This window comes from Nycticebus coucang, chromosome 17 (assembly GCF_027406575.1).
Source record: "Nycticebus coucang isolate mNycCou1 chromosome 17, mNycCou1.pri, whole genome shotgun sequence".
Taxonomy (NCBI): Eukaryota; Metazoa; Chordata; class Mammalia; order Primates; family Lorisidae; genus Nycticebus; species Nycticebus coucang.
This window is the reverse complement of record NC_069796.1, coordinates 12,736,416-12,763,020: the sequence shown is the minus strand read 5'-3', so window position 1 is coordinate 12,763,020 and position 26,605 is coordinate 12,736,416. Positions and strand designations below refer to the sequence as shown.

The window sequence follows — 26,605 nt, the reverse complement described above, 5'->3', positions numbered from 1 at the left end:
AAGAAAAAGGCATCTAAAGCTAAAAGACAACAAAACTGCCTACGTAGACAATCTTACAGAATCTACAAAAAAAGAAAAAACTACAGAACTAATAAGCTAGTTTCACAAGGTTACGTGACATGAAGGGAATATAGAGAAATCGGTTTTATTTCTATATCCTAGCAGTCAACAACCAGAAACTGAAATTTAAACAGTGTCACTTACAATAGTATCAAAAAATCTGAAGCACTTACAGATAAATCTGACAACAGATGTGCAAGTTGAGTACACTGAAAAATGCAAACATTACTAAAAAAGAAAAGATCTAAGTAAAGGGAGAAAGCTCAGAAGACTCCCTGGTGCTTTGATGTGAGTTCTCCCAGTTGATCTATAGATTGAATTAAAGTATCAGCAGATAGTTTGATAAAGAAAGTGACAAGCTGATTCCAAAATTCATGTTAAAATACAAAGCACTTAAGCCAAAATAACTCAGTAAAAGAAGAATGAACTTGGAAGACACATAATACCTCATTCCAAGATTTATAAATTACAGTGATCAAGGCAGCGTATCATTAGCATTAAGACATGGCAGTCCAGAAATAGACCAACACAACTAATTTTTGACAAAGATGCAAGGCAATGCAATAGTAAAACAACTTTTTCAACAAATGGTGCTGGAACAGTTGCAAAATAAAAAACACTTGATGCTTCAAACATACACAAAAATGAACTTGAAGTGGGTCATATAAATGTAAGAACTAAAACTTTCAAATATCTAGAAGAAAACACAAAATATTTTATCTTGGTTTGGCTTTCCCAATTGAAGATTGCTCATGTACAGTATAAAAATCATGACGTCAACAAATCAGACTTCATTAAAGTAAAACCTCATCTTTTTAAAAGACGCTGTTAAGAAAATGCAAACACAGATCACAAGAAGAAAATATTTATAAAACACCTGACAGAGTACTTGTGTGTAGAATGCATACAGGGCTCTTAAAACTCAGAAAAGAAAAGAAAAAACAACCCACTTAAAGAATGTGTAAAAGATTTGAACAAACACTTTAACAACGAAGACAGATCACAAACAGAAAGGCACTGGGCATCATGAGACCTAAGCGAAATGTGAGTAAAACCACATAAGGATGCCACTACCCACCAGTGGGTAAAATGAAAAAGACTAAAGATAGCAAGTACTAGTATGAAGCTGGAGCAACTGGAACTCTGACATGCTGCTAGTGTAGCCACTTTAGAAAACAGTTTGGTAGTTTAAGAAGTTAAACATTGAGCTACTGAGTCACACAGCTGTTCCAAACACCTCTCCGTAAATGTTCATAGCAGCTATATTTGCAGCAGCCCCAAACCAGGAACACCCCAGATGCCCATCAGCAACTGAATGGATAAACTGCGGTCTTTCCATACAATAAAATACTCAGTGGTAACAAGGAATGAACTGTTGATCCCCACATGCAAAAATATGAGTGAATCTCAAAATAATCTGGGTGAGTGAAATAAGCCAGACAAGAAAAAAAAAGGAGTATATGTTACCAAACCAATTCACTTGCCTGGCGCAGTAAGCCAGATGCTGACACTGAGCTTGGCAGTGAGAGAAAGGAGAGTGCCTGTTTCAGGAGGCCGAGCAAGGAGAATAGGCAGCTAATGCTTAAGACCCCACTCTCCAGCGGCTCACCAGCAAGGGTTTTTAAAGACCTGGGGTATGTTTTAGGAAAGCAGAAATTATAGGCAAAATCATAAATCAATACATGAGGATTATTCATTGGTTTGACCCCAAATGGCAGGATATATTGAAGCAGAGGCTTAAAGGTTATAGGTAGATTCAGAGATTCGTTGATTAGCAGTTGGTAGATGAAGTAAGGCCTTGTCTAAAACTTGGGGTCAGCAGAAGGAAATGAGGCTTGGCCTGTGGCCTGACTCTGTCCAGGCCCCTCAGGAAGAAAGAAATTCAGAACACAGAATGACAGCCAGACTTCAGTCCTCACTTCTCCCTTGTCTGAGGTCTAAGTAATAGTGGTTGACATTCTCCATCTGGTGGGGGGTTCTGAAAAACAACTCGAGAACTTATGTAAAGATGTTGTCTTTTAGTTTCTATAGGGAACCAAGACACCTGGAACCACAGCTTGGGAGACGGCTGCAGTCTTATTTGTCAGGCTGCTCATGTACTTTGCAAGGCTTGCTGGGTCCCTGGAATTTCCCTTGAAGGGACTTATGATTTTTTTCTTCCACGCTTAAGGGGCCCAGTAGTGCTCTAAGAAGGAATCCTACTCCATCTTAAGTATGTGCATTTAAATAAAACTCTAGAAAATGCAAACTGACCTGTAGTGATAGATGAAAGATTAAAGATTGGCAGGGGTTGATGTGGTGGACATGGGATGTGTGCTGGCTTGATGATCATGATTGTTTTGTGAGCATATATATGTCAAAACTTTTCTAGTTGTATACTTTAAATTATAAGTTTATGACTATTACATTATATTACAGTATATAATTATTACACCTCAAAGCGGAAGGATAAAAAAATCTTTCTCTTGTCCATTGTCTAGAATGCATACTTTATTTTAGTAGGTGCTTTGGTGATTATTTTCTATAGGGTGTTTATTTTTAAAATAAAGTGGGGGAGGTGGGAAGTATTCTAGGGAAACTTGGAAGGAACCACCATAGATCGTATAGTCTAAGCTTCATTTATTCAAATTTAGGCAAGGAAAGGACCACTTTATCTTTTAAACTACTCCAATGTTTATTTTCTTGTCTTTACTAGACCAGTTTCTGGAAGAAAAGACTAACATAGATCTGATTTTTAGCTCTGATTGTTAGAGCCTTTGATCCATACAATTTATGCCTAAGGAGGCTTTAGATCAATGGTTCCCAAACTTTTTGGCACTGGGGACCAGTTTCATGGAAGATAATTTTTCCACAGATGGGGGCGATGCTGAGAATTGGGGATCTGACAGGAGGCAGAGCTCAGGCAGTGATGCCAACCATGGGGAGTGGCTGTAAATACAGATGAAGCTTCACTGGCTCGCCCACCACTCTGCTCCTACTGTGCAGCCAAGTTCCTAACAGGGCACTGATGGGGTGCCTGTCCATGGCCTGGGTGTTGGGGACCACAGATTTAGATCATATGGAGGCCAATTTTGCTTTTCGTAGATGAATAAACAAGGAACCTTAGAGTTCTAGAATTCAGACTGATACTGCTAGTGCTGGCCTTTATATAAGATGATATCATTTTTATTAGTTTTCCTATTAATTATTTAATTATGTGGCAGATGCTTCAAGTCATGTGTTACTCTAGTTTGCATCCCTGCCTGATTCAGAACGAAGGGAATGATTATGACGATGATTCTTATTTTAAGGAACCCGGACTAAATACCAAGTACAAATTATTTTTTCTGAGTCTGATTCTGCTTGGCCATCTACTTCTGTATTTCTGCTGGAAATTAGTCACTTTGTCTTCAGATTCTTACATTGCTGTCATTGCAGCCTCCAAACAATGAAATGGGGAGAAGGGTTTTTGATAAGGTGGGTTGGCTTTATTTCATTCGCTGACCTGGAGAATCTGATGAGCCAGCAGAACGTTGTAGGAAGGACATTGGTTACTTAGCCTGGTTGAAGAAGGTTCAAAACCGTCATCCTAGCAGCCCTAAACTTTCTCTGATTGAGGGGCATGAAATTAAGTCATCACCATAAATTCTGGCCTGCTAGAGCTTTAAAACAAATCCCACTTTGTTATGGAAATTTTTAGCCATATACAAAAGTAGAGAAAATGAGTATAAGGGATATCATTACTGTCCCCCAGCTGGGACCTGTCATTAAAACTTTAAAGCAGTGGCCAGGCACCGTGGCTCATGCCTGTAATTCTAATGTTCTGGAAGGCTGAGGTGGGTGGATCCCCTGAGCTCAGGCGTTCAAGGGAGTGAGATTCTGTCTCTAAAAATAGCCAGGTGTCATGGCAGGCGCCTGCAGTCCCAGCTACTCAGGAGGCTGAGGTGGGAGGATCACTTGAGCCCAAGAATTTGAGGTTTCTGTGAGCTGTGACTCCAGAGCAACAAAGTGAGACTCTGTCTCCAAAACAAAACAAAAAAACCCCAAAACTTTAAAGCACTGATTACATAACTATCAATAATATGCATTTACTACTATAACACAACATGGTCTATTTGGGGGATACTGGTGTAACATCACATCTCTTCAGATAAACTTTCTGGAAAATAAAAACATGTTGTTAAAGCCACTGGTAGATATGTTTGTGGTTAAACACAGCAGCAGCTGATCAATTTTAATTGCTGATTTTTAATGCTAGCGACTTGCTAAAAGTCACAGGAGTTAAGGGCCCTCCAGGAAAAAGGCCTTTGGAATGCACTGTGAGGGCTGTTTCCTCTGACCTTCCTGTGTACAGAGGCTCCGAACAATAGATCAAACTCTTCTGGCAGCAGAACTCTGTGTTCAAGTGAAATCTTCAGCACCCCAACATTTAAAGCAACTGAAAAGATAAAAGCAGTGCCCTGGTTATCTCCACAAGCATTTTACTTTAAGTTTCACAGCAACTATATTATTATTTGTAGAAACCTGTAAAGACCTTCAGGAGGCAGAGGATAGTTTAAAACAGCTGTTTTACTGCCATTCTCTGTTACAGGAACTTTTTTAACTTCTTTTTTTAGATTCTTTGCCCCTACTCATCAAAAAAAAAACAAAAAAAAAAAAACACAGAACAAAATATGGATTACATGTTATCCACAATATGCTGAGAATTTCCATGGTTCATCTTAGTTCTAGATTATTTCAAAAGCCACTCTTATAATGTTTCCCCGTCTGTTTTGAGGGATAATTATTAATTTCAAATTTTTAGTTTTTAATTAAAATCTGAAGCTGAAGTTTTTTTCACATCTGAGTATATCTTGATTTTGCATAAAAGATATTGCCAATACTGTGTGCAATTCCAAGTTCATTTGTAACACGAAAAAGTAGCTCCCAAAGTTATTTGTTTGTTTTCTTTTTACTTTTTGTTTTTACTTTTTAAATCGAAGGCGCACACACACTTGGATTTTAGCAGGTTTATTTCCACGTCTGGGCATTGTCTCATGTGAGATTTGTAGGGAAGAAGGAAAACCCTAATGCACTTAGCTGATTACTCTGACCCACTATCTACCCCGCTATTGAGTGGATGGTAATGGCCCTTGTCTGACATTCAGCTCAGCTCCTGAAATGCTGCTGCACCCAACCCCCAACCCAGGAGCCCAGTGACAAAAGTACCAGCTAATCCTGGGGAGATGAAGATGTTAGTGATGGGAGAGAATAAATTGAATAAAAGCCAGGGTCTGCATGTACCTACCCAGCATATATTTAGTTATTTTTCACAGCAGAGGCATTTACAAGCGACTGTCACTTACGTTGGTGAGTAAGAGAAGCTAGGTAGAAGGCCCTGGTGCGCACGCGTGCGTACACACACACACACACACACACACACACCGCCCTTCTGGCTGCTTCTTAGGAACCAGGTCCTCACATGGGGAGCTGTGGTTCCTTCCTAAGCTGAACTGTTCACAGTATCTGGTCAACTCGGAATAGATCAAGGTGCAGGGAATGCAGAGAAGCTCTGTTTTGTGTATGAACTCCACCTGCCTGGCCCCTGGAAATGTGTTGAGTAGGAAGTGGAGTGGGGTGTGCAGACATGGTTCCCCCCCGCCCACACACACACCCCTTCTGGCCTCTCAGTGTCTCTCTTCTCTCTTGGGATTGCACAGGGCAGCACTTCCCTGAACAAAGCTCGGTGGGCTCAGCCCAAATTCTCTGGTTTCACTCCACAAGATAAACGACAGTGTTCAGGCCATTCATCACTGTCACATCACGTGGCTAGACCATCAATTTAGGGGTGTGGGTGAAAGGCAGAGTTTTCCCCCTGATTAAGAATGAGTTTTCCTCACTCTCCACCCCACACCCTCCCACCCCGTTCCCAGTCCCTGTAAATGTTTTAATATACTCATGGGATATCTGTGGGTGTCCTTTTTGGTGGATTTACTGGTATTGTTCTTTCTTTTTGCTTTGACGTGTGTGAAACTCAAGCATCTCCGTTCCAGCCCCCATCTAATAACCTTTTACCTTTAAAGAAAGATGAAGTTTCCCACATGTACCTCAGTTTAGAAAATCTTTGTAATAATGAGGCCTTTACAAAATCGACTTAAATATTGTCGTTTGTGATTAGCAGAATGTCTACTCTTAAAAATCTGTAGTTCATCTTCTAAGATGTATGTTATAACCAAAAAACACATTATGGTAAATTCTATCAGAAAAAGGCAATTTATAGAACAATGTGTTGATGCTTTAATTTAGTATTATCAGTAATGCTTTTTAACTGCTAAAGCTTTACAAGGGAGAAAGAAAGACACCCTGTTAGAGCTCAGTCTTTTATTTTAAAGGATAATTATTAATATAAGACTCAGCCATTTGTTTTCATAATTTAACACACGAAACTGTCATACGAACCAACTTTTGCTATGAAAGTGTGCTGCTGTAACAGATAAGACCATCCACGGTCACTGCCAGCGTACTGTGACCCTTAAAGCAGAAGAACGTGTCTGTAATAATAATGATAATACCTCCTATTTATTGAACAACAAAATTGTTGGACAAGGTGGTTAGGTGGTGGATATTTTACATATACTCTTTGTTTTTGTTTTGTTTTTTTTTTTTTTGCAGTCTTGGCTGGGGCTCGGTTTGAACCCACCACCTCCGGCATATGGGGCCAGTGCCCCCTACTGCTTTGAGCCACAGGCGCCGCCTTCTTTTTTTTTTTTTTCTTACTCTCTTGCCCTGGATAGAGTGCTGTGGTGTCATAGCTCACAGCAATGTCAAACTCCTCAGCTCAAGTGATCCTTCTTGCTTCCCAAGTAGCTAGAACTACAGGCACCCACACAATACCTAGCTAGTCTTTCTATTTTTAGTAGAGAACAGTGTCTTACTTTGCTCAGGCTGATCTCAACTCCTGAGCAATCCATCTGCCTCATCCTCCCAGAGTGCTAGGACTACAGGCATGAGCCATCGCGCCAGGCCTGTTTTATACATATTCTTGATTTCACAACCACTCTATGAGATACGGGAATTAACCCATTATTTCTATTTTATAGATAAAGGAACTGCGGCTTTGAAGGCAGACACCTTGAGTAAGATCCTACCGCTAGTACAGCTAGTATGTGACAAGGTGTAACTTTGAGTCCTCATTCAGATGGAAAATCCCCTATTCATGGCTCCTACTTTGTCCCCACCTCGCTGAGAGGTCCAAACTGATGACTCAAAAGAATTGAAACTTCATGAATAATTCACCAGGGACTATGTGTGAACTTTTTTGAGAGCCTTTAAAGGTATTTATTTTTAAAATACCTTGGAAACACTTGTCCATCTAGTTGATACTTTTTGAATGGTTCCTGGGTGCCTGGTACTGTGCTGAATTCCATGGCTGGAAGACTGTGGCCCTGTCCTCAAGAAGCCCAGTCTGTTGGAGAAGAAAAGCTTACAGATAATGTATACTGTAGATCACTGAGGGATGTTCTGGGGCTGTAGGAGCCACGGTGGAGAGAGGGAGAATGTATCAGGTGGAATAGATGACTGACAGGCCAGTTATGGTAGCTCATGCCTATAATACCAGCACTTTGGGAGGATGAGGCAGGAGGACCACGCGAAGTCAGGAGTTTGAGACCAGCCTGGGCAACATAGTGAGACCCCATCCCTTAACAAAAAAAGGAGAAGATGATCGATGGAATCCTGGGAAACACCAGCTTATACTGTCACGGGACAGCAGAATAGCAAGAGCCTGTGTGGGCATAGTCACAGTGGTAGGAAGGAAACCCATGGAATAAGTTATAATAGATGGAGCCAGCATTCGAAACCTTTTCTGTGCAGGGCCAGACATAAAATATTACAGGCTTTGCTGCTGTCCAGCCTCAGTCGAACAATATTGTTTGTTATAGCAGCAAAAACTACTTTAGACACTATGTGGATGGACTGTGTATACCTGTGTTCCAAAAAAGCTTTATTTAAAAAAAAAAGTGGCCGACTCGGTTCAGTTCATGGGCCATAATGTCCTGACCTGTGGAACAGGGGCAAGAGTTTGCTATAAAACGAGATCCAACTGAGAAGCGGCAGTTTTGATTGCACAGCAAAGCAATCGGCAGCTCCTGCTGTCACTCCCTCCCTTACCACCGTGTTGTAGGTGTGCAGAGAGTGTTGTAGAGGGACTAAATCAGCAGTTCTCAACCTGCGGGTCACAACCCCTTTGGGGGCGGAATGACCCTTTCACAGGGGTTGCCTAAATACATCCTTCATATCAGATATTTACATTACGATTCATAATAGTAGCAAAATTATAGTTATGAAGTAGCAATGAAAAGAATTTTATGGTTGGGAGTCATCACAACACGAGGAACTGTATTAAAGGGTCATGGCATTAGGAAGGTTGAGAACCACTGGACTAAATGATGGTTCCTATTTGACCTGTTCATAGTGTCTGAGACCCTCTGGTGGTGAAGGGAGGAGTTACATGAATCACATACCATAGACTGGGTAATGTATAAAGAACTAAAATTTGTTTCTTCTGGTTATGGAGGCTGGGAAAGTCCAAGATCAAGGTGCCATCGTGTTCTGTGTCTGGTGAGGTTCTGGTCTCTGCCAAGAAGGGGCCTTGAATGCTACATCCACCAAAGGGAGGGATTCTGTATCCTCATGTGACAGAAGGGCAAGCCAGTTGAATACTGTAACCATGTAACAACAAAACTCTTATAAAGGCCTTAATCTCACTCCCAAGAGGAGGGGTCCTCATGACCCAGTCACTTCCCAGAGGCACTCCCCTAACCCTCACCACTAACACCATCACATTGGCTATTAAGTTTTAATACAATGAATTTTGGAGCGGACACATTCAAACCATAGCAGGCACTATGTTAAAGACAAAGATACCTGGGCAAATGAGTCCTAATTCAAGTCTTTTGGTTCCCTTTTTTCAATAGATATCAAGTCTGCTCTTGGTGTCTTACTGATCCATTCTAATGCCCCCAAGTTGTTTGGCGTCAATAGAGGAAATAGGTAAGCTACCAAGCAGTTAAACCCCAGTGTAGCAAGTTTTACAGCAGCAGCATGAAGCGCAGACATCCAGCCCTGTCTAGGGTAGTCAGCAGAGACAGACTTTTGGAGGAAGCGATGTCAAACTTTAAGGATCAACAGCAGCTAATGATGTAAAGGGTGGAGAAGGACAGGAGAAGTGAGAATCCTGGCCCAGGGAGAGGGAACGGGATGTGCCAAGTCCCAGGGGCAGGGCTGAACATGCCCATTTGGGGGTACTGTAGGCTAAAAACCAGGTGGGTGCCAGTGGGGCTGGGAAAACAGGGAGTACGTGGGACAATGTATGTGTAACGTGGACTTTATCCTGATGCTAATGAGGAACTTTGGCCGATTTTTTTTTTTTAACTTGGGGGTGGTCAAGTCACCAGATTGAATTCGAGTTTTGGAAGATGCACCTTACTGCATCTTGGAGAATAGCTTGAGGGCGTTGAGATTAGAGGCTGTAAGGACAGTTAGCAGACGCAGGTGATCTCAAAGGGAGGTCTGAGGACTTGAAATGAGTGAGTGAGACAGCGAGAGAGGCCTAGAGATTCTGGAGCCCTTAGCACGGGGCCTGTGAGGAAGCTGGTGGATCAAGGACCTGCACCTGTGATCTGGTGCATATCCCTTCACGTTGTGTTTATCTCTTAGATCCCCAGGTTTGGCTGTGACCTACTCAGGGAGTCACCATTGTATCTACAGTGCCCAGTGCAGGAGCACAGCAGGAGAACGTGCAAGGCGGATCAGTTCATGGAGTTTGATCCAGAGTTCTGTGGGCGAGGAGGGACCTCTGAGCAGAGGGTGGAGCCCATGGTGGCTCCTCCTTGGGATGTGGCCTGGTGGCTGAGCAGGGCTGTTTCTCAGCTCTACCATTCTTTGTGGGCTCTGTGAGCAGGCCCAAGGGAATGGGCAGAGGGCACGTTGGGCCTTGGCCACAACCCAGGGTGCTTTTCAGAGCTGAAGTCAGAGCTGCTCAGTGTGGGGCTCTGAGTGCTTATTCATTCACGCATTGTGCATGGCCTCGTATTTCAAGTCTGGAGTGTGGGGGTGGAGGTGGGAGGAGGGAGACAGGAGATAGAATACCATTGCAAAAAGCACCAGTCCTACAAATTCTGGCTTGGCTGATTGGGCCCATTGTGTTGTGTTTTATGTCTCAGGAATGAGGAGGACTCAGGAAGTAGAGAAAAAATAAATGATACACCCTGCAGGGAAATTCTTTAGTGCTCAGAAGGACTTAAGGATTAGCTGGTGTGTCCTCTTCCGGGCAAAGTAGCTTTGGGTAAGAGTTACAGAATTGTGAGTGACAGCGGTAACAAAGGGAAGTTGCCAGTCCCTGTGAATGTGTATGAAAGGGAGAGCGTGTCAGGAATTAGAAACTGACCTGAGCTTCTAGGGAGGCAGCTTCAGCTTGGAAGCACTGTTACCGTTCCCACTGCACTCTCTATACTAAAAACAAAAACACCTTGAACTTGCTTTCTCACTCCTACCAGACATGCTTTGGCCAGAGGTTGTCAAAGCCACAGGCACACTGGCTGCAATGCCAGCGTCCCCAGGCCCCAAACTTCAGATTACGTTATCGTTCCCTTTACATGACTAAATATTTTTTTTCCTTTTTTTCATGACTAACTATTTTTATTAGGACACTGATCACTATGAACTACCCGTGGGGTCATGGTGGTTATGAGCATTTACCGAAAGCCACAAACATCGTAAAACCATCATGCTTTGTGTTTCCCATGGTTCTGCCAATCTGATTTTGTTATCTGCTTCTCCTAAGCCTGCCTGGCACTTGTAACTCTGAGGGCAGTGCTCACATCCTGTTTAATATATATATATTGTTGTTGGTGGTGGTGGTGTTGCAGTTTGGCCGGGCCTGGGCTTGAACCCACCACCCTCGGTATATGGGGCCGGTGCCCCACCAACTGAGCCACAGGCGCCGCCCCCTGTTTAATATTTTAACACCTCATGGTATGTCTTAGGAGCCTGCTAGATATAGCTCCCTGAGACCTCTGGCTGCTTCCCGTTCATTCCTAGTTCTGTGAGCGTACTTTTTCAGTGAAAGGTTAGTGAGGTATGGGGTTAGCAGAAAGAGGCCGAGACCCTCGGAAAGAGAGGCAAATTGGAGCCATGGTAGCATACATTTGGTAAGGAGCAACACTTTTGCTTATTATGATCCTGTAGGAAACAGTCTTGGTTATTCTAAACTATAGGTCAAGGACAATTTTCATGGGAATTTTATCTTTATTTTTGTATTTTTGGGACAGGGTCTCATTGTGTTTACCAAGTCTGGAGTGTCATAGCTTCATCATACTTCACTGCAGCCTCAAACTCCTGGGCTCAGGCCACGTGCCTGAGTAGCTAGGGCTAAAGGTGCATGCCCCCACACCTGGCTAATTTTTCTATTTTTTGTTGAAAGGGAGGTCTCACTATGTTGTCCAGGCTGATTTTGAACTCCTGGTCTCAAATGATCCTTCCTCCTTGGCCTCCCAAAGCTAGGATTACAGATGTGAGTCACCATGCATGGCCTGGGCTTTTAAAGCACAAGAAAAACAAGTACACTTCAAAAAGGAGGAGGAATACTGTGAACAGAATAAAGATGTGTTTGGGAGAAATAAATACTTAAAATAATTAAAGTAAAAGGTAAAGAAACATCAGAATTGGCAAGGAAAAGAAAGCATTAGTAGAAAGGAGGGTAGACAAAGACTCAACCACAAGTCTCCTAGAAGTCATCAAAAAATACAGTAATGTCTCAGGATATAAAATCAATGTCCACAAGTCAGTAGCCTTTGTGTACACCAATAACAGTCAAGATGAGAAGCTAATTAAGGACACAACTCCCTTCACCATAGTTTCAAAGAAAATGAAATACCTAGGAATATACCTAACGAAGGAGGTGAAGGACCTCTATAAAGAAAACTATGAAATCCTCAGAAAGGAAACAGCAGAGGATATTAACAAATGGAAGAACATACCATGCTCATGGATGGGAAGAATCAACATTGTTAAAATGTCTATACTTCCCAAAGCAATCTACCTATTCAATGCCATTCCTATCAAAATACCAACATCGTACTTTCAAGATTTGGAAAAAATGATTCTGCGTTTTGTATGGAACCGGAAAAAACCCCGTATAGCTAAGGCAGTTCTCTGTAACAAAAATAAAGCTGGGGGCATCAGCATACCAGATTTTAGTCTGTACTACAAAGCCATAGTGCTCAAGACAGCATGGTACTGGCACAAAAACAGAGACATAGACACTTGGAATCGAATTGAACACCAAGAAATGAAACTAACATCTTACAACCACCTAATCTTCGATAAACCAAACAAGAACATACCTTGGGGGGAAAGACTCCCTATTCAATAAATGGTGTTGGGAGAACTGGATGTCTACATGTAAAAGACTGAAACTGGACCCACACCTTTCCCCACTCACAAAAATTGATTCAAAATGGATAAAGGACTTAAATTTAAGGCATGAAACAATAAAAATCTTCCAAGAAAGCATAGGAAAAACACTGGAAGATATTGGCCTGGGGAAAGACTTCATGAAGAAGACTGCCATGGCAAATGCAACAACAACAAAAATAAACAAATGGGACTTCATTAAACTGAAAAGCTTCTGTACAGCTAAGGAGACAATAACCAAAGCAAAGAGACAACCTACACAATGGGAAAGGATATTTGCATATTTTGAATCAGACAAAAGCTTGATAACCAGGATCTATAGAGAACTCGAATTAATCCACATGAAAAAAGCCAACAATCCCATGTATCAATGGGCAAGAGACATGAATAGAACCTTCTCTAAAGATGACAGACAAATGGCTAACAAACACATGAAAAAATGTTCATCATCTCTATATATTAGAGAAATGCAAATCAAAACAACCCTGAGATATCATCTAACCCCAGTGAGAATGGCCCACATCACAAAATCTCAAAACTGCAGATGCTGGCGTGGATGTGGCGAGAAGGGAACACTTTTACACTGCTGGTGGGACTGCAAACTAGTACAACCTTTCTGGAAGGAAGTATGGAGAAACCTCAAAGCACTCAAGCTAGACCTCCCATTTGATCCTGCAATCCCATTACTGGGCATCTACCCAGAAGGAAAAAAATTCTTTTATCATAAGGACACTTGTACTAGACTGTTTATTGCAGCTCAATTTACAATCGCCAAAATGTGGACACAGCCTAAATGCCCACCAACCCAGGAATGGATTAACAAACTATGGTATATGTATACCATGGAATACTATTCAGCTATTAAAAAAAATGGAGACTGGGCGGCGCTTGTGGCTCAGTCGGTAAGGCGCCGGCCCCATATACCGAAGGTGGCGGGTTCAAACCTGACCCTGGCCAAACTGCAACAACAACAACAAAAAAAAAATAGCCGGGTATTGTGGTGGGCGCCTGTAGTCCCAGCTACTCAGGAGGCTGAGGCAAGAGAATTGCTTAAGCCCAGGAGTTGGAGGTTGCTGTGAGCTGTGTGATGCCATGACACTCTACGGAGGGCTATAAAGTGAAACTCTGTCTCTACAAAAAAAAAAATAAATAAATAATGGAGACTTTACATCCTTCGTATTAACCTGGATGGACGTGGAAGACATTATTCTTAGTAAAGCATCTCAAGAATGGAGAAGCATGAATCCTATGTACTCAATTTTGATATGAGGACAATTAATGACAATTAAGGTTATGAGGGGGGGAAGCAGAAAGAGGGACGGAGGGAGGGGGGTGGGGCCTTGGTGTGTGTCACACTTTATGGGGGCAAGACATGATTGCAAGAGGGACTTTACCTAACAATTGCAATCAGTGTAACCTGGCTTATTGTACCCTCAATGAATCCCCAACAATAAAAAAAAAAAAAGGAGGGTAGATTAAAGAATTGCAAGGGGGGTTTTGTTTTTGCTTAATGTATAAAGGACAAGAACGTGCCCCTCTGGGCAGGGACCGTATCTTGTTCAGCATTCTGTTCTCTGTCTTGGCCTCCGGGAGGTTTGGCTGGTGAATACTGAGAAGAGCAGTTCCTCACGTCTGTGGAGTAAGAGGTTGGGAGAATAAAATCAGAGGTGGCGGTAAATGCCTGAAATGGCAGAGTTCTGTGTTTGGATATAGTACTGGCATTGTCAAATAAAAGCGGCTGTATCTAGAAGTTTACATTTTTGACTTAAGTACCAGCCAAGAATGTTAGTATTATAGTGGAGCTGTCTGCGGTGTGGGATTTCTCTGGTGTCCAGAGATCAGTCTGCATATGGTAATTGAATGCTTTCCAAGAATAGTATGAAGCCCTCTCTGTAACCTTCCCTGGAGGGGAGCCAGTTGGTAGAGCTTGGTCTGACGGTGGCTGTCAGCAGCAAATGTCCATGATCAAGATATCTAGGGATTCAAGAGTACTGGGAAAGTAATGTGTGTCACGCTGCTTGGCAGAGGAAGGGGAATGGCTTTTTCTTTACCTTTTAGCCTGGTAGGAGTGTATGTGGTCTATGTATGAACTGATAACGACTGGCCATATACCTAATATACATACCAGCGTAGCTTTATTTACTGGTATGTTGTTATTGAGAGAGCTAATGGAATGTTATTGAACAGCCATTAGTTTTTAAGTGACAGATCTTAGTAAAATGCACTTCACTAACTAGCTGCAAAGACAGAGCCTTTCTGTAATCACCTGGGATCTTCTAGCATTTTAGAGACATTCTCTTAGGGACTCCATGTATTATGAGTTTAAAACCTGTAGGTTCTTGACTATGTGTGTGTGTTGAGGTTCGGATTGAGGGCCAATCCATTGTAGTTGTAGTTTCCATTTCCCAGGCAGGTGTCATGCCTAATTCCTCCCTTTTTTCATGCTTCTAAAAATGTTGGACTTTTTATAATTGTTTGCGTCTCTACTAAAACATCTTCATTAAAGTGTGATGCAAACTGACCTCTAAGCCGATCTGGCCGTGTTTAAGTAAGTGGGTTATGTGTGAGCCCCAGGAGCTGAGGTGGGTCAGAGTTCCAGAGGCCTTCTGCCTCCAGCATGTTCCCGTGTGGAAGCAGACTCTTCATGGAATCCTACTGTATATACAAACTCTAAATTACATAAAAAGTAAAAAAACAAAAAACACTTACAGAGCCTTTTTTTTTTTTTTTTTTGAGACAGCATCTCAATGTGTCACCCTGGGTAGAGTACCCTGGCATCATCCTAGCTCACAGCAACCTCAAACTCTTGGACTCAAGTGATTCTCCTGCCTCAGCTGCCCGAGTAGCTGGAACTACAGGCACCCACCACAATGCCCAGCGAGTTTTTCTACTTTTAGTGGAGATGGGTCTCACTCTTGCTCAGGCTGGTCTTGAACTCCTGAGTTCAAGCAATCCACCTGCCTCAGCCTCCCAGAGTACAGGGATTACAGGTGTGAGCTGCAGTTTGCAGCCTGCGGAGCTTATTTTCTGATCTTTTTTTTTTGGCAATTTTGGCCAGGGCTGGGTTTGAACCTGCCACCTCCAGCATATGGGGCCAGCTCCCTACTCCTTTGAGCCACAGGTGCCACCCTATTTTCTGATCTTTTAGATGTGCTGACAAAACCTTACATGAAAAGTTAACATGAAGCAAATGTGAGCTTTCTGGGGGCAGAATTCCTGTAACCTTGTCAGGATTAGGTGACAAGCACCTGCCATGCTGGTGGTGGCAAATAAGACTGCTTCAGAATTGAACATCTGGGCACGAGGTAAAGTTGGGCTTGTCGGATTCTCAGACCACACCTGTTCTCCAGGTAGAGTGCAAATTCCATATCTTGGGCTGCTTGGGCTGCTAACAAAATGCCATCAGCTGGCTTGTAAACAACAGACATTTATTTCTCACGGTTCTGGAGGCTGGGAAGTCCAAGATCAAGGCAAGGGCAGATTCAACAACTGGCGAACACCCTGCTTTCTGGTTCGGCCATCTTACCACTGTGTCCTCACCTTAGAGAGGGACAAGGACGTTCTCCGGGTTTTCTAATCCCATTCTTGAGGACTCTACCCTCATGACTTAATCACCTTGCATGCCCCACCTTCTAACACCATCACATTGGAGGGTAGGATTTCCACATATGAATTTGGGGGTCACAGACATTCGGTCTGTATCATATTTGTAGCAGATCTACATGTCATAGACACCACTAATTTCACCATTGAGAACGCTTTCTAATCTCCATGGAGCTAACTTACAAAGCCTTGAGTGTTGGTAGAGGGGAAGAGCTTGAAGTAGCTGTCTCTAGACGGAGGCTTTTTGTTAGGCATCAGGTGGAGTGTGTGACGGTGCCTGCGCAGGGCAGATCTCAGGCCCTGGAGGATAGACTAGCACTGACAGATCCCTACCCCATGGCTGTGCTGTACAATTTTAAAGTAAGCAATTGTTCGTATGATTCTTCCTTTCCTGGGTATTAATTCTCTCTGTTTGGGCAGCTTCCTTGGTGCCGCCAACCTTGCTTTGTCCTCTTCCCTACCTTCACTCATGCCAGGCCCCTCTGTTTGGCTGTGTGCTGGTTCCTGGGTTCATGTTTGCCCCAGAAGGAACGTGCACTGTGCTGCTTTTCATCTCAGTCAATTCCACCTTCAAATTCCTCACCATACTTGTACCATAGTACAAACTGGGTAGTATGTAGAATTTACTGAGATAAAAGGGACACCATAATTCCCTGCCCCTTTCCCAATCCACATCCCACGAGTTTAAGGATCCCCCTCCATCCGACGTGCTGGCTGGCCCCTACTGAATACTGATTTTATGTTTGTATTGGGAGAAGGTGTTATTAGTCTAATATTTTAGACTATAACATAAGGCTTAGGGTAAGGGCCTCAAATGCATTTTCTAGTCTACCTTCCAGCTTATCCAGCTTAGCAGAACACCAAACTCATGATAGACATTGAATAAATATTTAAGAGCTGTAATTAAGGAGCAGAAAAGGACAGTGTGGGCAAATTATGGGAAGGTATATTTAGATGCCTTCCAATCCCTGGTCAGAGTCACTTGTTTGAAAAAAAAAAATAAAAACCAAAAAAAGTTCCATTGTCCTGTTGAGGGTTTAAAGCAGCGGTTCTCAACCTGTGGATCACAAACTGTATTAAAGGTCCACGGCATTAGGGAGATTGAGAACCACTCAATCTCCCTAATGCTGGTTTAAAGCATCAGTCTTTCCAGCCACAGCTTTGTCACCACAGTCTCCGCCCTAATGTATCCCACTATTAATGCCAAAATAGTACTACAAGAGCCTAATGAATGCAATAGGGTAGATCAAATTATGGTGGTGATACTTTAAGTCAGATGGGGATTGTATCTTACAAATTATATCACTCTGATGAGATGGCTTTAAGCATGTATGGTGTTTCTATAATCACAAATAAAATTATACTTTAGACACGTCCATTTATAAATTTAACAAAAGAGAATTCACCCTTCTTCCCACCTTTTTTTTTTTTTTTTGCCAGACTTAGTGTTTCTTTTCTTCATCTTCATCTTAGATAAGATGAAAGTTACAGGAGCCTGACCCCAAATGTAACATCCCAGAAGTAGATGATTCCCTGCAGGACTGGCCACAGAAGGGACGTGTCTACAGGGCAGCCGACACCAGGAGCGATAGGCTCATGTTTAAAAACAGCTACTTTCCTGTTCTGAGTCCAGTGGTATCCTTAAGTGAGAAAAATAACATAGCTTGCCTTTGGTTTTACAATTTAATATAAAATGCTTTCCCATAATAAATTTCTATACTGGGTTCTTACAGTAAAATTATTGCCGCCATAAAGGTAGTCCTGGCCCCAAAGCCTAGAGGAAATCAAGATAGGTCTAAAATAAAGTGTACACGTTGTGTCGTATTTCTGTTTCCCTTCTATACTTTATGGGCTCTGTTTGGAGAATCCCAGTGGGACTGCCTCGGGCACAGTCTGGTGTTCCGTGTTGTTGCTGAGGCAGAGAGAGGCTGAGTAGGGAGTCCTTGATATATGACCGATGGGAGCAATACCATTTTGGGAATGGAAATAATTTTTGAAGCCTGACTTTCTGTACTTCTGAGGCATTTTAATAAGTCTGTTTTTTATGACTTTAGGTAAACATGTCAAGTATTTCCTAAAATCAGAATGAGTTTCGTACGCATGAATTTGCATCAATCTGGGAATGTAAGAGCCTGTCAGGAGAACCAGGACCCCTGCTACTACGTACTGAGTATAATCCTGCTCTGTTGGCTGTGCAGCTTCTGTTCAGACTGCTGGTGAGAGACAATGCTGAGGGAAGGCGATCTAAGAGACAGTCTTAGCAATTCACTTCTTGCAGTGTTTTAGGATTGTCCTTGGATGAAATTAGATATGATCGTGATACACAGGGCATCCTTTCACCCCTCCCAGAACGGCTGCAGGATCTGACCTGGGTGTTAAGGCCTCTGAGTTTTAGAGTGAATTGTAACATAGGGGAGCATAAGAAATCTACATTTCATTTTTGTGGCTTTGATGTTGGGAACGCTGCCTTTGAGTAAGGTAGTGAGGACTTCTGTAATTTCTCAACTTAGAGTATCTCTTTAAAGAGACACACTTTAAAGAGCTTGGCGTCCGTAGCTCAGTGGTTAGGGCACTGGCCACAAACACTGGGGCTGGCAGGTTCAAACTTGGGCCCGGGCCTGCTAAACAGCAATAACAACTACAATAAAAATAGCTGGGCATTGTGGCGGGTGCCTGTAGTCCCAGCTACTTGGGAGGCTGAGGCAAGAGAATCACTATGCCCAAGAGTTTGAGGTTGCTGTGAGCTGTGATGCCATAGCACTCAGACATAATCTCACTATGTCACCCCTTCATCCCCAAAAAAGACCTGAACCTTTTTGGAAACAGGTGTCTGTTTGTTACATGGATCCTTAATAGCTGAATTTTCTGTGACTCTGCTTTGCTTCTGTTTCTGTAAACTTAAAAGTAGTGAATATTATATTCTGGCATCAAAGCAACTACATTGTCTCCTATGGTAGAAAGATTGATTGGCTTTTTTCAATTCCTTCACCTCACATTCTAGGTAATAATGAAAGTCTTATGCCATCTCAGAGAACCTAGTTGAAGGAAGTTACACATATCATCACCTAGAGGACTTGGTCCTTTATTTTTTAAGATAGGGGAGAGCTTTCCAACAAGCCAGCTATAAATACAGAGCTTCTGGGTGTTCTGGAAGGATAATAGTTTTCCTTCTGCATGAGATCAAGGAACTTTGTAGAAATGACTCTGTCTTGCCCATTAGCGGAACAAACAGACACATGCCAACTTCTTTCTCATAAAGTTTGTCTTGCAGGAGATCGATTGTAAGTAATTATCTAGTTTACAAATTATCCTATCTATAGACTAGAGTATGTCACTGTGATAGGTATAAGGATGCATGTCTTTGGCACTAGAACTTTTTTCTTTTTTTTTTCTGAAAGAAAGTTCACAGGCTCAGCCTATTTTGGCCACGTCTCCACTCCATCCAAATTAGTTCAGTTGGCCATTGGAACAGGTTGGCTGAGAGGTATCAATGTAATCGTGGTACAAAGTGGCAAGTGTGGGATTATCCATGCCCATTGGTGAGCAGATATTACCAATGAGTAAGTATTTAGCCAGGTAAATTCTCTCCTGCAAAGAAGTGACTTCAAACGGAATTGAAATCTAAACTATTCAGGCCCCATCTCTACTGATGAAAGTAGGTTCCCCATTTGCTCTGACGTGGCCTCTGGGGGAAGGACTTTTTACCTTGTTACTGAAGGCCATTCATTGTTCTTTTTATAAATGTGCTTCTCTTTAAGCTGTTCCTTCCGGCTGGGATCAGACTGGACCACTGCCATGCCTGTTTCTCCCAATGGGTATAATTCTAAAAAGGTGTGTGAGTATAACGTTTGTAAATGAGCTCATGTTTTAAATACCCTAGGACATCCTTATTCAAGGGAGCCCTAATGAGAATCATGTTTGTTAAGTGCTGTGCTCCCAGAAGGCACTGGGTGACTACTCAGATAGACAGATGCAAAGAACAAAGTAACAAAAGATGAGGATTGTCTTGTAAGAACAACTCTTCTCTTGGAGCCATTCTGTAAGGTTCAGTTTCTCCAGAACATCATCCCTCAAACCTACCATAGGTGTCACCAGACCTTGTTCAAATGATAGCCTTTATTTGACTTTAGCATTGCTTTGTATTAATGTTAATGAAAGTAGCTAACACTTACTGGCTGTGTAAGTGAACCTGCTTTGTCCTAAACACCTTCCTCTGCTGTCTCATGTAATCCTGATGGCAGGCAGTCCTGTGAGGTGAGGACACCGGATCAAAGAGGTGAGGCTTGCCTGTAGCTGCTTTACTAGTAAGCAGTGGAGTCTGGTCTAACATCCCAACCTGATTCCAAAATTACTAACCCCCAAATTCATGTCTTTGTATCCTCTGTGTGTGTAGGTGTGTCCATTAGATGCCAGCTCCCCGAAACCCTGAACTCTGTTTTACACATACATCTTGGTTCCTCGGTTATAACTGTAAGGCCTGGTGTACAACAGCTCTTAATGTGGATGAATGAAGTGAGAAGGAAAGACCAAAAGTTGTGGTTGGAAGACCTGGGTTCCACTCTAGTTCAGGCACCAGATAAATTATTTCACCTCTCCAGAAACCTCATAAATTAAGGGTAATAACCCCTGCCTTGCCCATATCACACGGCTGTTGTGAGGAGCAAGCGAGGCCTCGGGAGCACCATCAGGAGCTGTGCATGTGGTGAGCGTTCATAAACGCAGGACTGGGTTTGCCTGTTCTGTAAGTACAAGATGGTTCAAGACTCGGCCTGCTCAAAAGACATGGAATATTTAATATTGGGAAAATAACTTTTCTAAGGAAAGGATAGATTTTTATAAAGCCAGGAGGAAAAAATTCTTGAAGATGATTTTAAGGTTCTGCCGTGTGGTGCACACAGGTACTGGCCAGTGGGTGAACAATTGGCTTCTAGTTAGCGGAGGAAAAATCACCCTACCGTAGTGAGTGTGCATGGAGTGGGGGTCCGGGGAACGTGGTGCTCTGAGGAAAAATCACCCTAGCATAGTGAGTGTGCATGGAGTGGGGGTCCGGGGGACATGGTGCTCGGAGGAGCTTGGATGCTGCCTTTCTTGGGGAAGTACCCTCATCTGGCTGCCAAAACAAGATGTTTGGACTGGATGACTCCAAGCTCCAGTGACCTGTGCTTCTAAACTTGAGTTTTGGGGCAGTCCTGCAGGCCTGAGCTGTCCACTTACACAGCTGTCACCGCTCACTCCAGATGCCAACACAGTGTTTGCCACAAGCCTGAGGCCTGTCACCATGCTGCTGGAAGGGCTGGCCAGTGAAGCAACAGCAAAGTCCCTGGGGTGGGACTTTAGGTGCCTTCTATAGGACTGTGCTGGCCCCCAAAGCTGGCCTGCGCACTGTATCAACCGAGTGAGCTTGTGAGCCCCTTTTAGTAATCTGATTTGGGAGAATGCTCCATTTCCCTGCATCATTTTACTATCATCTCAGCCCTAATCCATTGATTTGAAACTTAGATTTCCCTTACTTAAAGCAAATAAGATATTTTTCCACAGTGCAATATAAAATTTTTCTTTCAGACTTTCTTTCCGCCCTACAGCTATTTATGCTATCAAACATAGTCTTTGTTTTGTTTTTTTTATTAAATCATAACTGTATACATTGATATGATCATGGGGCATCATACACTCGCTTCATAAACCATTTGACACATTTTTATCACAGTGGTTAACATAGCCTTTCCGGTGTTATCTCAGTTACTGTGCCAAAACATTTACATTCTACATCTACCAAGTTTCGCAAATACCCCTGTAATATGCACCACAGGTGTGATCCCACCGATCCCCCTCCCTCTACCCACCCCCCCTTTCCCACTTCCCCCTATTGTTAAGTTGTAGCTGGGTTATAGCTTTCATGTGAGAGTCCCAAATTAGTACCCAATGTACACAGCCCTACTACAAACATAGTCTTTGGATAGACTGATAAGAACGTGCCCTCTGATAGCATCGTGGGTTTCGTAATATTTATTTTCAAGAGTATCATTTAGGCTTCCTGTTGACAGTGGCAGGTACACAGAGCAGATGTGATTATCTGTGTTTTACACGGGGGCCTTGAAGGGGAAGGGAAGCCCCAGAAGGCACGCAGCTGGGGTTCAGATGCTATTTTCTCCCTCCTGTTTGGTCCACCTGCTTTGTGATCCAAACCCACACTCACAGCTGGCCATATGGGCACCAAGTCGGACGAGCTAAGGAAGCAAGCAGAGCAGGAGATGCTGTTGCTGCCGCTGAGGACACCGAGACTTGCCCATCTCAGACCCACCTTGGATCTTACATCTTACTCTTTTCCACTACATCACTTAGCCTTCCTGTGAAAGCTGTACCAGTAGTATCCAAGCAGGCTGCATACAGATTATTTGAGGACTGTTTTGCTTATCTGTGGTATTGGTTATTGCGAAAAGTATGCACAGACCTTTCTTTTTTTTTTCTCCTCCCTCCCCCTGCCACCAGCTTTCGTTGGTGTCTGTGTACGTACTGTGTGGCCCAAGACAACTCTTATTCTTCCAGTGTACAGCAGAAAAGAAAAAAGGTTGGACACCCCTGAACCATGTCAGACAACATAAAATGCATCAGGTCTTGGGAACTCTTTGAGGAAAATGCCCGTAAGGCAGGGGTGATGAGAGAGGGAAAGGAGGAAAAGACTAAGGCTGGCATTTGAATGGCCTCCCTCCTCTGGTGACAGAACTCTGTCTGGCTTTGGCTGTAGAACTCGCCCCGAGTCCCAAACGCCCCGTGTCAGCCCCACGGTGCCTTTGTTACAGGGAGTTACCGGATGGTCTGGCTGTCCACTGTGGGCATCTGGCTATATCCCCTGTTACTCTGTGTTTGCATCTATCAGTTGTTACATGTACGACTCCAAATGAGATTCAGTTTGGTTTTCCAAATTCATCTCCCTTGAATTTGAGGCCGACTCTTTGATAAACATCAAGAGGTATTACAATCAGAAATCATCCTCCCCTGTGATAATATTGGCTCTTCCTCTGTGCGGTGGCTTTTTTCTGCATTCCCGCCAGCCCTGCTTTTCCACCTAGAGTGTGTCTGCGCGGCCCGCAGCTGTCCTGGCTCCTCTCGGCATTCCTCCCCTGTGGGTCCTCAGCGCCCTCACATCTGCCCAGCTGGTTTGAACAGACACATGAAATGAGCATTAGGTGTTTTTAATACTGAAAATAAATTTTGATTTGGTGCATTTAACAAAATTTAATGCATTCGTAAGGGAAAATGGTTGAATTTTAAGTAGCTAATCAGCACAGGTTTAGAGCTAAAAATCTTTATTTCAAGATCAATGGCACATTTCTGAGGATGAGAGCTTTGTGTATGAAGGGCTCCGTCTGCTGTGATGGCTTCATCCCTTCACATTTAGTGCTAGAAAGGGCCTCCGTGATAATTGTATATGTGGCCTGACCCTGGTCTTGCTTGTAATGCTGATTAAACTGTTCTCACAAAACCCTGAGGCTGTTCTCAGGAACAGAGAACAGGGTTTTCTGGGAACCTTCTGTTATTCCAACAGTGTTTGTAAGCTTTATCTTTATTCCTCCTGTTTATCTCATCCACCCAGAAATCTCTGGATAGAGACCAGTGTTCTCTTGCACTTTAAGAATAAGATAAAAGTTTATTTTTGTGGGCGGCACCTGTGGCTCAAAGGGCTAGGGCGCTGGCCCCATATGCCACAGGTGGTAGGTTCAAACCCAGCCCTGGCCAGAAATTGCAAAAAAAAAAAAAAAAAAAGTTTATTTTTGTTGTTGCAATTGCCATGACAGTCTTCTTCATGAAGTCTTTCCCCAGGCCAATATCTTCCAGTGTTTTTCCTATGCTTTCTTGGAGCATTTTTTATTGTTTCATGCCTTAAATTTAAGTCCTTTATCCATCTTGAATCAATTTTTGTGAGTGGGGAAAGGTGTGGGTCCAGTTTCAGTCTTTTACACGTGGATATCCAGTTCTCCCAACACCATTTATTGAATAGGGAGTCTTTCCCCCAAGGTACGTTCTTGTTTGGTTTATCGAAGATTAGGTGGTCGTAAGATGTTAGTTTCATTTCTTGGTTTTCTATTTGATTCCAAGTGTCTATGTCTCTATTTTTGTGCCAGTACCACGCTGTCTTGACCACTATGGCTTTGTAATACAGCCTAAAATCTGGTGTGGTGATGCCCCCAGCTTTATTTTTATTACTAAGAACTGCCTTAGCTATACGGGGTTTTTTCTGGTTCCATACAAAACGCAGAATCATTTTTTCCAAATCTTGAAAGTATGATGTTGGTAACTGAAAAGCTTCTGTACAGCTAAAGAGACAACAACCAAAGCAAATAGACAACCTACACAATGGGAAAGGATATTTGCATATTTTGAATCAGACAAAAGCTTGATAACTAGGATCTATAGAGAACTCAAACTAATCCACATGAAAAAAGCCAACAATCCCATATATCAATGGGCAAGAGACATGAATAGAACCTTCTCTAAAGAAGACAGATGAATGGCTAACAAAAATATTAAAAAATGTTCATCATCCCTATCTATTAGAGAAATGCAAATCAAAACCACCCTGAGATACCATCTAACCCCAGCGAGAATGGCCCACATCACAAAATCTCAAAACTGCAGATGCTGGCGTGGATGTGGAGAGAAGGGAACACTTTTACACTGCTGGTGGGACTGCAAGCTAGTACAACCTTTCTGGAAGGAAGTATGAAGAAACCTCAAAGCACTCAAGCCAGACCTCCCATTTGATCCTGCAATCCCATTACTGGGCATCTACCCAGAAGGGAAAAACTCCTTATATCATAAGGACATTTGTACTAGACTGTTTATTGCAGCTCAATTTATAATCGCCAAAATGTGGAAACAGCCTAAATGCCCACCAACCCAGGAATGGATTGACAAGCTGTGGTATATGTATACCATGGAATACTATTCAGCTGTTAAGAAAAATGGAGACTTTACATCCTTCGTATTAACCTGGATGGAAGTGGAAGACATTATTCTTAGTAAAGCATCATAAGAATGGAGAAGCATGAATCCTATGTACTCAATTTTGATATGAGGACAATTAACAACAATGAAAGTCATGGGGGGGAGGAAAAGCAGAGAGGGACGGAGGGAAGGGGGTGGGGCCTTGGTGTGTGCCACACCTTCTGGGGGCAAGACATGATTGCAAGAGGGACTTTACCTAACAAATGCAATGAGTGTAACCTGGCTTATTGTACCCTCAATGAATCCCCAACAATAATAAAAAAAAAAAGAAGAAGAAGAAGAAAAGAATAAAATAGAAGTTACAGGAAAAGATAGGACAGCTGGGGAGGTTGGGTCCGTACTCAGAGTTTGGTCACGTTTGGTCTCCTTTCAAGTTTTATTTACCTCTTAAGGCTCAGACTGGATGGGCCAAGTTAAGACCCAATCTCAGTAATTGTTTCTTTAGCCTTCTTACATGTTGTATCATGCTCACTCTACATTAATCTGAGAATGAAATGCCATGTTGCCTTGCCCAGGATCTATGGCAAGGAAATCTTATTGCAAAACTCATACAAATAAGTGGTTTCTGCTCATATCCCATGCAGCCTTTATTAGTGATGTTTGATCCAGTGGTGGAGAGGGGCTGCAAGAAGCACATTCTCCCTGCAGCCCCTGGTTGTATTCCTAACTGCGTCTGTGCAGAAGCCAGTGTCACCTTCTCAAACCAGAGGTTGTACGGCGCCTGGTTGAGTGGGTGAGCGTTGGTTTGCTGAGTTGCTTTGTTAAAGCCACAAACTTGGAAGCGAAATAATCACACCAAGCGATCGGCTTCTGTGGACTCTTCTGTAAATAGCATGCGCTCAGGGAGTATCTGTGTCCCCCTGGGTGGGTCAGCAAAGTGGTTGTGAGACAGAGTAATCTGGTCTGGGTCGTGCTGAAAGCTCTTATTGATATGGGATTAGTCTCGGTGGAGACAACGCGCTGTCACATGGACATCAGTGCGATTGAGAGGAGTGAGATTGGAGGCCAGTGGGGGAAGGGACAGCGCTGAGTCACTGAGTTCATTAAAAGGCTGCTGAACAGGCGGACTCACTGCAGGCAACACCAGCCCCCGAACTGGGCTGCCACCACACCCGTCCCCACACCTCTCCGGCAAGGAAGACCAGAGAATGTGACGAGGTAGGAACGCTGGCCGGTTGAGCTCACAGGGCACTCTTCCTCCTGCAGGCTCCAAGCCCCTGGGTAGATAGATTCAGGTGGGGCAAGAGTGAGGCCCGCCGCCACTACGCAGGGAAGTTGCCCCCAGTCCAGCCTCCAATCCAGAGTGTTGTCTTTTTTATATAAATGGGAAGGGGGGTGGCCACCAAGAGATTTCCTGGCTCAGTGGCTCCAAAATTCTGAAAGGGAAAATTGTATGTGTTTTACTAGTAACCAGCCATGAAATGATGTTTTGCCAAATTGAGTACGATGTGAAGTCAACTTTAAATCGAAGTGAGCAGGCATAGTTGATACGGTGAGACAAACA

The 26,605-nt window shown here is 43.1% G+C and overlaps 1 protein-coding gene across 3 annotated transcripts in view; it reads left to right on the top strand.

Moving 5' to 3' along the window:
• MCC (MCC regulator of WNT signaling pathway) overlaps positions 1-26,605 on the top strand; it is a 425,555-nt gene that overhangs the window by 247,664 nt on the left and 151,286 nt on the right. Inside the window, exon 1 of one of the 3 annotated variants that reach the window (XM_053566018.1) lies at positions 26,157-26,259. The exons of the other annotated variants lie outside the window; for them this stretch is intronic. The gene's annotated coding sequence lies outside the window, so the exon portion shown is untranslated. Of the gene's footprint in view, positions 1-26,156; positions 26,260-26,605 lie in introns of those variants that run through there. 3 annotated transcript variants of the gene reach the window in all.